General features: G+C 43.1%; 1 protein-coding gene across 1 annotated transcript in view; it reads left to right on the plus strand.

The window, feature by feature from the left end:
* The first annotated feature begins 1,516 nt into the window (after positions 1 to 1,516).
* The window catches only part of Lcp1 (lymphocyte cytosolic protein 1), a 55,484-nt gene continuing 41,328 nt past the window's right edge, over positions 1,517 to 15,672 (plus strand). Inside the window, exon 1 of the mRNA XM_027390131.2 lies at positions 1,517 to 1,634. The gene's annotated coding sequence lies outside the window, so the exon portion shown is untranslated. The remainder of the gene's footprint in view (positions 1,635 to 15,672) is intronic.

A 15,672-nucleotide genomic window follows, 5' to 3' on the forward strand; every position in this document is an offset into this window, starting at 1 on the left:
CCAGGTAAACAAAATGTGGGTTGGTTTCTTTTCGTGAGGTGTGGCCGTTGACCTTTACACCATTCCGAAACCACAAGAATGTAAACGCAGACCGGCAGATACGCTGTCAGCATACACACCCCTTAAGACAATCCGTGGAGTCTTCTACAGGACCCTGGGTGAGGACTGTCCCCAGCAGTGGAAGCCATCAGCATTTTGCTGCTGTATCGTGTGGTCAGTCCTATATGGGCAATGTCTGGCTGTTTCTTTGAAGGAAGTCAGGTGCCCTTGAACACTCTCTCTGCCATGTATTAATTGGGGTCCTACTCACCACCCCACTCTTGCCTGGGACATCAAAAGGGAGTTGTCAGTTCTTACCAGAACCATTATAGAATGTTCTTTAGGACCATATCTAGAGAAAATTGAACCTTCTTCATGTCTTCCCATTCTTTAGCAGACCCTCTTGCCCAATAGGAGCCCTGTGGGTTTCTGAGTACAAGGTTGCCTCACTAGGCTGATGACTGAGATAAACTGAGAGACTTTATCTCAACACTGCAAGTTAAAAGCAAGGACTTTTTCAGGAACCCTGAAAAGCCAGGGAAATCTAAGGCGCAGCTCAGTGAGTGGAATAGTGCTCTGACTTGATAGCCCGCATGGCTCCTGGAAAACACAGCCACTTGCAGGCATCTTCACCATCTGACCCTGGGGCCTAGCCGCAGCAATAATCCCCAAGGCTAAATGACAACATCTCTGTTACGGTTGGAAAGACACTGACTCCAGGAAATGTATAGATGATTGTACTCAATATTCAGTCAGCCCAACTCAGATCCGGCCCTACGACGGGATCTAGTCTGTATGAAGGAATGGAGCTAGGCTTCTAGCAATAGCTGCCTGTATGACACACCACTGTTCTTTATAGGAAACTTCTAAATAATTGAACTCTCTAATTGGGTTAAAGAGATCCTTAGCACATGGGTGTTCTATAAATAAAAGAATGAGTAAAGTAATATAGTCAGTAACCTTCCTATACGGGCCCTGTGCCTAAAGAGATCATTTTTGTTCCCTTTGTACCAATAAGATCATCATTAACAAAGTGGGAAGGGTTGGGTTTAAATGGGACGGGGAGTGAGGGCAGTTGGGTTTGGATGGGCAGGCTCTCCCATGGGAATCCCTTTCAGTTTGTCTCAGATACACGCCGCCTTTCCCCTCAGATCTTTCATTAGAAATGAATAATTTGTTTATCCCTGCTGAAAGTAGGTAGGCTCCTGGGTTTTGCTTTTAGCAATTAGAGTCAGACAAAAGAGTTCAGCCAGCAAGCTGACCTTCGCTCCCTATCTGTGATCAGAAGGGTTTAAGTAGCCCAAGGCCTGCTGAGAGACCCAGGGAAACAGCAAAATGCTCATAGAGAGGAGGAAGTGGATTTCACTGTGACCTGTTGTCAGGTGATTTGGGGGGAGGAGACACAGGGAAAAAAATGTTGAGTAAAATGTCCTTATAAAGACAAAATCTATTTCTTTCCTGGCTGGTGATTTGTCACTGCAGCTACTTCCTGCCTTGTGACCACACACCCCGGCTTAACAGGGCTGCTCTGCAGATCTGGAGGACTAGTGTTTCTGATCATCCAGCAGTGCCACCAGGGACAGTTGCTCTACAAGGTAAAAGTTGCTTCTTGTGCCTTTGCTCCTTGGGAGTGTTTGGGACACAGCTGGGGTTCTGCTGCTGGGGACTGTGGGTTTTGCCTTGAAGAGACTGAGCACCTGTTCTCTGAGCCCCATGTGCCCTGCCTCCCTGTAAAGACCAGGGACCTGTAGCCACCTAGGGTGGCTGGGGATGGGGAGAGTGTTCTCTGGCTTGTTCTTGCTGAGTTCTCTGCAGTTATCGGCACCCCCTGCCCCAAGAAAGTTAGTTATTTTTCCCCATCTTTAAAGCCAAACCATGTTTTGATACCTGCTGATTGCTCTATTTCAGGAAGGCTATTTACTCTAATTTGGTCAACTTTAAAATGTTTCGGGAAAGTGCATATTGATCATTTAGACTTTGCTTCTCCTTATACTAATGGGGTGGTTTAATTTTAGCTTCTGTGGTTGTTTTTCTTCTTCTTCTTCTTCTTCTTCTTTTAAAAAAGGCTTCCCTCAGTGGCTATGTTAATATCTTAGGTCATGTTACCAAATGTGGGGCTGCTTCTGTGAGCAATTTTTGACAACGGGGTGTTTAAGGCCTGTGTTTTCTAACTACATAGAATTAGAGGTCTCCTCTCTTCCATCCAAGTCTCTAAAAGCAAAAGCAATTTGTGTGGGTGGCTTGTGCTGCCTTTGTAGAGCTGTCTGGATTATTTGCTAAAGCTGAAGGCCATGCATATGAATGTCCCCTTAAATTCTGGAGGAATGCCTCCATCTGCAAAGGCAATTCTTTCAAACTGCGGAAGCATAGAGCCTTGAAGTATGGAGGCATCTATCAGCTTTTGTTTGATTATCACAATCAGTCAAACCCGGGACAGATAGATGATGCACAGAAACTGTCCAGCATACACGCTGAAGCCCAGTGCCTCCTACTGTTGAAAACTATTTGAGCAGAAACACAATTATTCATTAGCAAAGCATGTGATGGCTTGTCAACCCACACCTTGGTGTCAAATTTACACAGAACTTATCATAATTGCTTTCTATTAGATGAACTTTTGAAAAGAATGTATGTGTAGGCAAATCTAAATGGAATTCACCATTTTTCTATAAATATGAACTTCTGGACGTTGCATTGACCATTAATCTTCACTTGTAGTGCTTACCTGGCTAGTTTTAAAGTAGAAAAACAAAACAAAAAGTAGACTTTCTAGAGGAAATACTTAAGGCCCAGAAATACTGAAACAACATACTTCAAATATTTTAATCAGAGGTAGTAATGAGAATGAAATGAATGAAGCTAAGAAGGAATATCAATATTTTCCCCTTATGTTTGGGAAGGAATAAAGATGAATACGGCAGAGTTACTACCTGCCGCCTTGGGATTGCTGAAGCATTCACTTGCCAGGCCACCAAAAGCATGAGGAAGGGCTCTTCTGGGCCTCAACCCTGACAAAGATACCAAGATACAGTTGAGGCAGTTTGCAGCGGCTGCTTCTGGAGCCATTTCAGTAGCAATCTCTGTCTGGTAGGGCTGTTTTAAATTTTATATCCTTTGTTTGTTATACCTTGCAACAGTCAGTAATGTGGGAAAAAATTCCAGTGCTTTAGCTTGATTGATGCTTCTAGCTTGTAACCTTTTGGAGAAGGGCGGCCAGTGAGTAATGTTTCATTCCAGTGCGCGTGTGTATTTAAACTAGAACAGAAAGAAGACCTCTGCAGTCTCCATGCTGCAGATGCTTAGTCCCGCATACTTTAGAGCTGCCTAAGGCATTGTATTGTATGGACTGGGGGATGATAACAAGGAAGAAGTCAGTAGGTGTTCTGCGCAAAGCCCAAATTTTTTTAGAAGCCATTTCATCTGAATTTGGTTGAGTCTGTGGATAATGAATTGTGTGGATCTGGATGGAGAGCTGAGTGCAACCTACCTGGTTACTTTTTAAGTGCTCGGTTTCTGTAGCCATGTGATCTCTAGGAATCCTCTCAAGTGCCTTGAGCTATCAGGAGTGGGTTTAGGTGTTGAAGTTGCTGGCCCAGGTCATAAGAGTCAGGGTGGGGCAGGAGGTGGCCTGGGTTTCTGGAGCTAGGCTGACTGTGGTGGTAGCCAGGAAGCATGTTGGCTTGTGTAGCAGCTTCCATCACTGGAGCAGATCAGGGAGCCTAACACGTGTGTGTGTGTGTGTGTGTGTGTGTGTGTGTGTGTGTGTGTGTGTGTGTGTGGTGTGTGTGTGTGATGTGCATGCATGTGTGTGTGTGTGTGTGTGTGTGTGTGTGTGTGTGTGAGAGAGAGAGAGAGAGAGAGAGAGAGAGAGAGAGAGAGAGAGAGAGAGAGAGAGAGGAGAGAGAGAATTTTCAAGACACCCCTTGGCAGACTTCATGTAACAGTGGGATGATTCATTAACAGTTTTACTAAGAATTTTTGTACCTTCACGAATTTGCCTTAGCCCACTTCCTCAGCCTTCTTTCATGCCACTTCCTCCAACTCGAACCCTCCCCCTCCCCGTCTTGCCTACCCACATTCTGCATGCACTAGACCGCAAGCCACCAGGAAGTCCCATGCCGTTTCACTCCTTTTCACTCTGTTTCTTCTCTGTACCTCTTCTGACTTTTTTTCTAGGGCCACTTGAAAAACCAGGTCTTCTGCAGGTTTCCCTGTCTGCTGCTTCCTCCACTGTTGGGCCTGACGTTTGCCTAATGCTTTGCCTTAGGGTCAGTATAACATTGACTGCATCTTTTTCTTTTCTTTTCTGTCCGGCCACACTCACAGAGCCCAGTTCCTTCTCTGCCTCTCCTGGCACACACAGCTGCTGATGATACTGATTGAAATGAACATTTGTCACACATGTTTGGTTTTTGGTTTTTGTTTTTAAATGAATTTGTTACAGAACATGAAAATCTCTAATTTCACTTCCTAGTTTAGGACTTGTTGAGTTCTTGTGGTGCCTGCTATGCAGGAAGATGCAGCAGTAATTACTGCATCATAGCTGCCATCCTGCATCTTTTCCAAAGTCTGACTCTTCAGTACCAAATGGACATTGACTTCAAGAAACTCGGGAATTATACAATGACCTTAGCCTTCAGAAATAAACGACAGCAGTAGGTCGTTTTATTTTAAATACAGTCATAGAAGTATTATCAGCTATCCTTACACAACTATATTCCCAAGGTAGGTCTTGTTTATGACAATGAAGACAAAGATACATCCCAGGAACTTTATTCAGTCAGTCCGTATTATTCTTAGAAAATTCTCACTTCACCTTTTCTCTTTTACCTAAGGAGCGCAGAGGAGAGAGTGATAAAATCTCATTAAGGCCATGTAAGATAAAAATTAAGGAATTTCCTGTTTTGTTTTTTTTTTCTTTTGCACATGTTTGAGAAGAGCTAAAAGTTTTAAGGTCAGATTGTAAAGTCATTGGACTTTATGACTAGACTAATGACAGATGATACAGCAGAATGACATTGTTTAGATTAATCTCCCTAGGATTGTTACTTGGGGGTGGTTGGATGGTTCCCAGTTCACAAACACCCAGTGAAATGACGTTATTCAGTTTGTGTGCTAACTAACGAAAAAATAAAAATTGAAGTTAGAGCCCATCAAAGTTCATAAATAATCTGTCAGCTGGCTTGGTGAGTTTCAAGCGTCCCTGTTTTGCTAGATGACAATGACCTTCTGACATCAAAACAGTGGCTCGCTGAAGTGGTGAGAAGTTGCCTCCTGACTAGATATCCGTCTCCTAGGGGAATCTTGCTCCAGCTGCTGGAGCCACCTTGTTTCCAGATGGCTTCCCTGTGGTTTTCCTCAGCTTCCTTCTGACTCAACTTCCTGTCTTCAGCACTGACTCTTCCTGTTGTTCCAGTTTGTCAATTTCCATCATTGCATCTGTCTTCCCATCAGTTGCTTAATAGCTCCGTCTTGTAAGACATTGCAAGCACCAGAGGGAGGGGCATCGAAGAGGATCTCAATCATCACCCTAATAACTACAACTATGGCACCCTAGTCACTTAGAACTGGGCATTGCTCCAAGGGCTTTGACCCTAAGAAAGCACTGGTCAGCACCGAAATCCCATGAAATGAGTACTGGCATCATCTTCATATTTGACAACATGCATTTTGTTTAATTTTCTATGATTGGATGGGTGCTGTATCAACTGTTGGATTCCAGAGACAGTAGCAGAGCAAACAACAAACTATAGTGCGTCCATGTGCTGAAGCTCTAAAGTTGAGCTCAGATGGTTGTAAGTCCCCCCAAAGAAGTGCAGCTGTGGGATAGTTGCTTTTATTAGAGACTATTCTGTTGTCGTCATCATCACCTCCTGCTTATTCCTATGTGTGACTGTAATTGGCATTTGCCATGCACAGGCCACAAAACATGATCTCTTCCTTTAAAATCCTGGGAATGTTCTCAGCCTTAGAAGTTAAGAATCACATCAGTCAAGTGGCATTCACATTTTCTAGTGTGTTGAAACTGATAATCATGAATAAATTAAGTAATTAGTATACCCTAGTGCAAATACTAGAATTACACAGTAATTGCCAATATAGGTGTTCTAAAGACTGTTTACAAAGGAAAGATCATTTTAACTGTGAGTGGCAGGAGAGAAGTTGAAGTGAAAATACGTTTTCCTTGGCCTCAGAGTCAGGTCTATGGCAGTCCTACTTACAAGCTGTACAGAGGCGGTTTCTCAAATATGGTCAGTTCCCCAACCCCCTTAGCTTAGGGAAAGCTAAGATGTTAAATTGAGGGACCAGCAAAGCCATTGGCTCTGTGGTTGCAGCATTGATTCTTATTTTAGTTTAGCACAAGTTACAGGGATTCCCCACCCCCATACACACACACCCTTTTCTCTCTCACACACATGCACATTCGTAGATGAACAAGTGTGGAAATCACAGGTCAGGTTCTCCATAGTGAGAAAGCTGAGGCACCAGTTTCGGCCACCAGGTTAGCTATGCACATGAATTGCAGTCACACAAATGATTTGTTTTCAATTTTTCTCTGCTTACGCTTTTCAGAGGGATGTGGCCTAATGAAACAACTCCCTGGTATTTAATAAGCATTCTGGTTCTTCATTGTAGCAGTCAGCATTAAAGTTTATCCAAGTGTGTCTCAGAATCAGCGAGGTGAAGAGCTACCCGGAAGTGTTTGTGTGATGGCTGTGTACCATTGCTCAGACAGAATTTATATTAACATGAATCCTGTTAACTGCAAGTGAAGTCTCTACAGTTGGGTCCTTTTAGCTTCTTGAAGTAGCTGAGCTGCCTGATCAAAACACCTGAAATCCAAATGCTCTGAAAGTCAAGGCTTTTTGACTGCTGATGGAATTCTCGGGAAGTTTCAGACTGTGGAATATTTCAGATTTCAGGGTTTTGAATGAGTGCCTAGAAAATATCCCCAGATCTACAAAACTCTGGGCTCTGAGACAATCCTGGTCCCAGGTGTTTTGGATAAGGACGTGTAATCTGTCCTTCTATCACAGCTGTGACTAAATGATTGACAAGGGCAACTTAAGGGCAGAGAGGTCTATTTTGACTCTTCCTTCAGGGCTTACCATTCATCTGGGCTGGGAAGGCTCGGCGACAGGAACCACTGTGCCAGTGGAGGTGGGAACATGTGGGTTGATTTGTTCACATTGAACAGATTGATTTATTCACGTCCAGATCTAGATTGGGCCAAGCCAAAGGCAAATACCACCTTCAAGGCCTACCCCCAGGAGCCTCACTTCATCTAGCTAGACCAGAGACCCAAAGTTTGTACAAGTTCCCAAAACAACATCATTATCTGGAGATGAATTGCTCAAACATGGGGAGCCGGTGGGAAACATTTCAGACTCAAATCCTAGCAGTTGCTTTTATTCTAGGGAGGACAAGGGTGATATAAATTTCTTATGGAGAAATCGAGATAATAGGTATCAAGAAAAAGTAAGGGGTGGGAGAGATGTGTATAGTTTTCCATTGATGAGGAAGAAAGGGGGGGTGTAGAGTTTTCCATTGATGAGCACCACTCTTCATCTTCAAACTGTGAATTGAGCTGTCCAGGCCGTTTCCAATGGCTTATAAACATTTTTATTTTAATTTCCTCTTTGGATTGAGGGAAGGTAGTGAGCACCATGGAAATTTCTCAGATTTCCCCCTACCTCGCTGTCTTTCATGTGGAGATTTTTCATCAGGATATCAGCAGTTCTGTTTCCTCTGACCACTGAGAATGACAGTTGGCACACTGCAGTTCTCTGTTGATGACCAAGTGGTTTTGCTGGTGCTTTCGGGGCCGTGATCCTCCCTCCAATTTTGTACAGATGTCTGTTTTTTTAGAAACTTGTAGGTATTTTATAGGTTTTAAAAGCAGAACTTGTAGTCCCTGTTCCTGGAAAAGACAGGTACAGTGCAAACAGTGTGTATAAAGTGTGCACACAGATCTGGATTTGTGTTCTGGCTTTGACCACTTCAGACACTGAGCAGCCTCTTGACTTTCTGAGGCTAATTTCTTATCTGTAGATAGAAGCGACTGTCTGTTTTCTGAGATGCCCTTGAGTCCATTGGGCTCTATCGTTTTTTTCTGTATTGCATCCATGGGAATACCTACTGTGATCACCACTACATATGATAGGCATTTCAAAATTTCCAAGCATTTGAAATACACTAGCTATTTTATTTCCCCAAGTAGCTATGTATAGTTGTTATTACTGTCTCCTTATTTCATAAGGCTTAGGGGGTTTAGTAGGTGATTTATCCACAGGTCACAACAGTAGCTGATACAATCAAGATTCAAAGTTGCCTCTTCCATTTAAAGTGCATAATTTCTTAAAAGTTCAAACCGTGTCTATTTAAACTACGTTGTTGAGGACTGGAGAGATGGATCAGGAGTTAAGAGTACCTGATGCTCTTGCAAAGGACCTGGATTCAGTTTTTAGCACCCAAGATAGCTCAAAACCCTTTGTAACTTCAGTTCCAGAAAACCTGATGACCTCTTCTGGCCTCCTTGGGTACCAAGCATCAGATGGTGTATACACATGCATGCTTATACACTTTAAGTACTCATACACATTAAGTAAAAAATAGGAGAATCTTCAGTAAACTACATTGTAGTCAGGCATAGTGGTACATGCCTGTCATCCCAACACTCAGAGCCTGAGGTTGGAGAATCAAGGGTCCACCCTAGTCTACACGTTGAAACTCTGGATCTCTACCATGACCAAGGTGGCACCTGATAATAAGTCTTAAGCATTCCTGTCTGTGATTGAGTATCAGATGATTGTTCCTCGTGCCACATTTTCTATCAGTAAGAGATCCCAGCTCTATGTTGGGCCTGCTAGTTTAACATATCTGAAAAGCAAGCCAATAACTGCTTGAGGGTTTATGACACAAAGTCTAACAGTTTTGAGTTTTGAAAGTATTTTACTACATTGTATAGCCACTGAAATTTACCTCTCGTGGCTCTTAAAATTTAGATGAAAGTCCTATCATAAATTGGTATTAGTAAATATTTGCCAACTGACTATACCATCTCTCTCTCTCTCTCTCTCTCTCTCTCTCTCTCTCTCTCTCTCTGTGTGTGTGTGTGTGTGTGTGTGTGTGTGTGTGTGTGTGTGTGTGTGTGTGATTGACCTTGTCATCAGAGATTCTAAAGGAACAGCTCTATTGAGCTGATTGAGAATCAGGTCACATTATTAAGAATATATAGAAGTTTGTGTTGCTATTGCTAATCTACAAATGTGGGCACTGGTTTTCAGCTCAAACTGGAATATAGAAAGTACCTGGAGGGTTAAGGAATGACCAAGGGGAAACTACAATGCAGGCCAACAGAACTTGTCCTAACACTTGGTGTGCCTCAGGGGAGGAACACCAGAGGCCCCAAAGTATTCTCACTTCTCATGGGTCATGGTGGATGTGGTTGGGCTTTTCTTAACATTACTGTGTATTTTCCAAGTCTGGCCACACTTCCTCAACTGTTAGAAGGTACTTTCCACTGTTAGTATCTCAGGCAAGTCAGAGCTCAGAGACCCTTAAAATAAGGTTAGTTAATATCAATGCTGATGGCTTCTGGTATCACCTGCCAGGTCTGCACCATCCGTAGGACTCCTAAGATTGTGAGCAGGAAACTGGCATAGGAGCCAAAACAAAGGCATGTAAAGCTCTCTCAGAGATAGACTGTGGTGTGAAACCTAGATTTACAGTCACACACACACACACACACACAGTGCATACACAGCAAAGGGTGACTTCTGGGTGTTGACTATAATACATCTTACAGGTAGACTAGAAATTAACTCCACTGCCTAAGTTTGTAAAAGTTCTGATCTTTGCATTTTCTTTTAACAGCTACCCTTTCCTCCCCCCTCCTCCCTGGTTTCATTTACTGTGTATCTCAAGATTTGAGGGTTTTGTTTTTTTTTTCCCTCCAAATCTTTAGGTTCTTAAATTCTCGTTGATGTGTTTCCCCACAGCTTGGTTGGAACAAACTAAATTTGGGACATTCTACTTCTCTCTTTGAGACTAGTCACTGATTCACTTCTCTACTCTGGAGGGCCCCATTTTCCCAATTCTGGTGTCTCCGGTTCCCTCTTCTCACTGCAGTATTTTCTCAGAGACCATGCTCTGAGGAGGAAGCAAACACATACAAACCAAGGAAACAGTTATAGGTGCAAGCATTCTGTTTGCATTTTATTACCTGCCCCTAGTGGGTATAGCATTGCAGTGTAGCTTGGGTCACTGGCATTTCCCTTCTAGAAAGAAAAGAACCACACTCCTATACCTCCTTCTTGCAGGGGTTCAGCATCCAACATCCCTGACCAGACACTAAGCCAGCAGCAGCAGCAGTCTGTACGCTTTTGCTTATCTTTCATTTTACAGGATCCGTTTCCATGGAAAACTCCATAGTGAGTCCCTAAGACTTAGTTCGATACTGCCTTATCTGGAAAGCCTTCCCTTTCTTTCCTTGGCCCGTCTCTCTTTCCCATCCCTGCCCTTCCTGTCTCCTTCCTCTCGTTTCCCTCTCACCACCCTTTCTCCTCCCATCCCCTTCCTCTACTCTTCCCCTATTCACAGGCAGAATCTGGCCTTCCTTCTCTGTGTTCTCTCAAACCCTTGATGACATCATGTCTAAACTACTCAGGATAGTGCAGCCTTTCACGTACATGATGACTTCCTTCACTTGCCGGTGAGTCCCTGAAGGCAGCTTTTGTTTTTAGTACCCAAGACAAGACATCTGCTTCACAATACAATAGTGACACAATAGACCAAAGTAAGCAGGTCTCTCAAATACAGGACCCTTTTTCCGCAGGAGCCATGGGGAGGAAGGCAGGAAAGACCAACCCTGGTGGCAGCCTTGTTCACTTGTCTTAACACTTCCTTTAAGACGTTGAGGAACTTGAAAGAAGGGACATCTAGAATTACCTCCAGAGAGTTCTAGCCCCAACTTTGTATGAGTATAATCAACATGACAAGAGGGCTTTGACCTTTTGGAGTTTCCTTTTGGGTCACCCTGAAGAAGGGCAGAGAATAGGTATAGGAATCCAGTAGCCAGGGCACTTGGAAAGTGAGGAGCCTTCCCTAGTTCACGGCGACATGACCCTAAGCTGGTGGTTTAGCCTCATCCCCCTCTTAATGCACAGTGCCAGACCTGAGCATCATGATACAGATAAAGCATCCAGCAACCATGAACTGCTGTGTGATTGTCCAGGTCTTTCTACTGTCCTTAGCTTCTGTTTGCTCTGACTTGAAATGACTAGGCCTCTCCAGAGGCTCTGGGTCAAAGAGCACACATAAAGGCGGAAAAAGGCTGACCCTCAAGAACTCTCCCACTTATCTGTTGAGTCTACACACCTTAGTTCATTTTGTGCCACAGTGACCAAATGCCTGAGGCTAAGCAGTGTATAAATGCAGAGAGATTTGTTTGTTTCTGTTTCAGAGGCTGGGAAGTTCAAGGTTAAAGGGCTATATTTAATTCCTCTACATGAAAACAGGCAGAAGGTGAGAAAGCACAAGCAAGGAAGGGTGGATTAACTTGTTTCTACCAGAACAAAACTCCTGCCATATTGACATTCAATGACTGACGAGGACTCTGCTAAACATTGTCCTTAGCCTTCCCTTTAACAGCGCTATATTACAGTTCCGTTTCTAACACATGACTTTGGAGTACACATTTGGATTGTAGCACTAGGTGTCTTCTTCTAGGGCTGTCTTTATTTCTCTCTGTGTACACACACACACTCTTCTTGTGAATCTAAGGCATCCTCCTCGATTCTATATTGAGTGGTATCTGTCTTCCTTACTAAACAAGCTATAGCCTACTTTTGTATTCTCAGCATCTAACCCAGGCCCTGGGTGCAGCAGATATTTGATATGTCAGTTGAAAGGATAACTGATTTATGAGTTTGCTTAGTGAGACACATTTAGAATTGCCAGAGAACGGGTTTCATAGCCCAGTTGATAATACGCAAATTACATTCAAGTAAACACTACTACATTCTATGATTCTATGATAGATTCTTTACATAAACTGTCTTGGCTACTTTTAGAGTTTTGAAACATTGCAGAGATAGTATAAGCACTCCCCTTATGCCCATCACTTAGTGTCCATGACTTTAAATAAATGGGCTTTCTTTCATATTTTGTTTAAATATACTGCTTTATACATATTATATTATATATACTGTTGTTTTCTAAATGCTTTTTTTGTTTTTTAAGTGCTTTCCTCCAAATTGATTTTTAGTTGACATATGAAACATTATTATTTCTCTTGTGCAACATTGGTTTTGAAATATATATGCATATATATTATATAGAAATTGTTATATGAGTGTGTTACCTCATAGTTACTTTTCATTGTAGTCAACCCTTTCTGTTTACTTCCTTGGCATTTTCAAGAACATGTCATACTGTCATCAGCCATGTCACCATGCTGCACAACAGCTCTCCTGAACGAATAAGTCCATGCAACTGTAACAGTGTACTTGTTGATCCCCCACCAACCAACCACTCCAGCCTCTGGTAGCCACTGTTTTACTCACGACTTCCATAAGATCATCATTTAAAAAATGTTCTACGTATTAGTGAGGTGGTATTTGTTTTTCTCTGGCTGCCTTCAGGTTCATCTATATTCTTGCACTGGCAGACTTTCTTCTTCCTATCTTTTTAAGGAGTATGAATTTCATTGTATTTATACTACTTACCACATGTATACAACATTGTCTTTATCCAGTCATCAGTTAATTGACATTTAGATTGCTTCCATTTTTTTGGCCATATTTTTTCCCTTTGAGGCAGCACCTAACTATGTAACCCAGGCTGGCCTTCAACTTACCATCCTCCTGCCTCAGCCTCCAAGGTACTGGCATTTCTTGGCAATCAAGAACAGTGTTGCTGTAACATTGGGGTGCATATCTCTTAATATAATGGTTTCTTGTCCTTTGGTAAATACCCAATAGTGGGGGAGCTGAACCACAAGACAGTTCTGTTTTTAACCCCTTCAGGAATCTCCCTGCTCTTTATAATGGCTCTCCTACAACTTTGGTGTTCTCGAGTTCACTGGTTAAGGAAGTTGGTACAAACGCAGAAGATCACAAATTAATTTAAAGGTTGGGAAATAAATTCCTAAACCAACATCTAGAAAGAATAATATGTATTCAACAGCCCCTTCCCTCGGAGATTTGCCTAAGAGAGGAGCAGCTGTAATGGTATCAGAAAAGATTTAGGTTACAATGTGGGGATATGAGACACCAGCAGGGTTATAGAGTTTCCTTATTTGGGTCTTTTTAAAGAAAATACGAGGTGGCTCTCTTTCTGGGACAGTCTGTGCACTGTCTTGCCTAGAAGCTAGAAATGAACTGGAGCAGCTTGTCTTTAACAGCATGTGATGCCATCCCAGAAAATAGGTCCCACAGGCCACTTTGACTGCTCTCCTGCTCTGAACTGCTCCGCTGGGCAGCTGAGCAGGGGCATCTGCCTGGGGTCCATGAGGAAATGCATCTCGGATGTCTCTATGTGCTGATGAGGTAAGAGCATGGACAGTGACTAGCCCCTGGGAGCCACGCCCTCTCCCTCACTCCCTCCACCCCTCAAGTCTTAAGAGACTCCTTTGGGGCACAGCCTGCTTGGGAGGGCACCCATACCAACTGCATTATTCTGTGCAAGCTTGCCTCTGATCTACACTTTCACTGGCCAGCCACTGAGTGGGATCTTGACCCTTTTAACATGGAAGGGACTTCCTTTCTCAATTCATGGGTGAAGTAACCGAGGTCCAGAGAACAAGCCAGAGGTTGATGCCACACAGCCAGTAGGAGGGTAGGGTCTCCTCATGAAAGCCTACGCAGAACTTTCCCTCACTCCTTGGCCTTACTTCGGTTGAGTCTCCTTTGGTGAACTTATTCGTGTAGTGAATTGTATGGGCTGATTTGGGTGTTTGATATTTTTATCTACTTATATCTATTTCTGTATATTGAGAAAGGGTTGTTCTGGCTAGCCAGGAACTTACCATGTAACAAAGACTGGCCTCAAACTCATGGAGATCTTCTTGCCTTGTATCTTAAGTGCTAGGCTTATAGGCCTGTGTCACAATACCTGGCACACTATTTCAATTTTAGATAGGCCTCTATGTTTATTACACCTATCTAGGGATTTTCCCTCATTCTCAGTGGTGTATGTTTAACCTTTTCACTCATTTGTTCGTGAGCTCCACAAAAATCTCATTGTGTTAGCTATGGTATGTTACATTTACCCTCATCTATGGGCTGCATTCAAAACTCAACATTTAACCATGGGCTCCATGAAACCCTAGTCTTTGGGTCCCCCATTCCTGTACTTCTTCCTGCTCCTCCCAGAAACCTGAGCAGAACATTTTATAGAAACATCTAGATGGGGTGAATGGTGCTTGATACTCAGGTAATAACAGTATGTTGATAGGTATCATTTCTTTGAATAAATGTATTTGGCATGCCCTGAGCTTTCAAGGGGGAGAAGCTTGGTCCTTAAAAGTCCCTGTGTTAGAAAATTAGTAGGGATTTCCAAGAGGCTAGTGCCTACAAAGCCTAGGGAAGGAGAGGGCTGCAGAGATACTAAGGTATTCCTCAAATTCCAGCCTGGTGTTTTACCCTTGCTACCCAAGTTTGGCGTGGGTACCTTGGTATCGAGCAGAGGTACTGGGGATATGCTAGGTGAGGCAATGTGGTCTCCTGAGTTGGAGACAGGGCTGGGTCTGTGTGCCTGGTTCTGTCTGTAGGGCGTCAGAAGCCCCTCGATTGAACTGCCGGCCTATGGAGGCTTTCAGAGCGCCACCATTGGGAGCGAGTTAGAGTATGGAAATGTGCTGGTTTCCCAATAGTGTTTACACAGCCCAGACTTGCTGTCACAGGCCTCCTTTGTCTTCTGCCCCGAGGCCTTTAAGTCACAGGCTGCAGAGAAAGGATACTGTGCCCTGGAGCAGCCTGTGGGGAAACTGGTGCTTTTGCAGAAAGAGAGAAAGAGAAATGGTCAAAGTCGAGGTTTACCTTGATAGAAGGATTCGTGAAAAGTCCCTCTAAGTGCCCATTGATATTTGGGGCCATTTGTAACTGAATTCAGTTTTTTAAAGGATGTTTGGGTATTTTGCCTGCATGTATGTCTGTGCACATATTGTGTGCATGGTGCCAGTGGGAGTCAGAGAAGGGAGCTACAACCCCTGGAACTGGGGTCAGTTGTGTGTGCTGGAAATCAAACCCAGGTTCTCTGACAGTGCTCTTTAACCACTGAGACATTTCTCCAAAGCCTATAACTGAGTTGTTAAAAAAAAAAAACAAACAAAAAACAAAGTCTTTTAAAACTGTATTTTCAGTCATTCTTTACATCAAAGATAGGCATAGAGAATTGGTTTCCAAGAACGTAGAGTAAGTTGCTGTATATTCTTCGTTAGTTCCCCTAAAAGTGTCCCTGTGAAACAGAATGGGCAGCACCAAGCAAAAAGCAAACTTTTTTTTTCTATTTTAAACTATAGAGTGTTTTCTTTCGCTACATTTTTCTTCATTTCTTAGTCATCTTAGGCTGATACTGAGTCCGGTACTGTTCATGTTAGTCATACAGCATGTTTCTGATTACCCACGGCTC

The sequence above is a fragment of the Cricetulus griseus genome (assembly GCF_003668045.3).
Source record: "Cricetulus griseus strain 17A/GY chromosome 1 unlocalized genomic scaffold, alternate assembly CriGri-PICRH-1.0 chr1_1, whole genome shotgun sequence".
Classification (NCBI taxonomy): domain Eukaryota; kingdom Metazoa; phylum Chordata; class Mammalia; order Rodentia; family Cricetidae; genus Cricetulus; species Cricetulus griseus.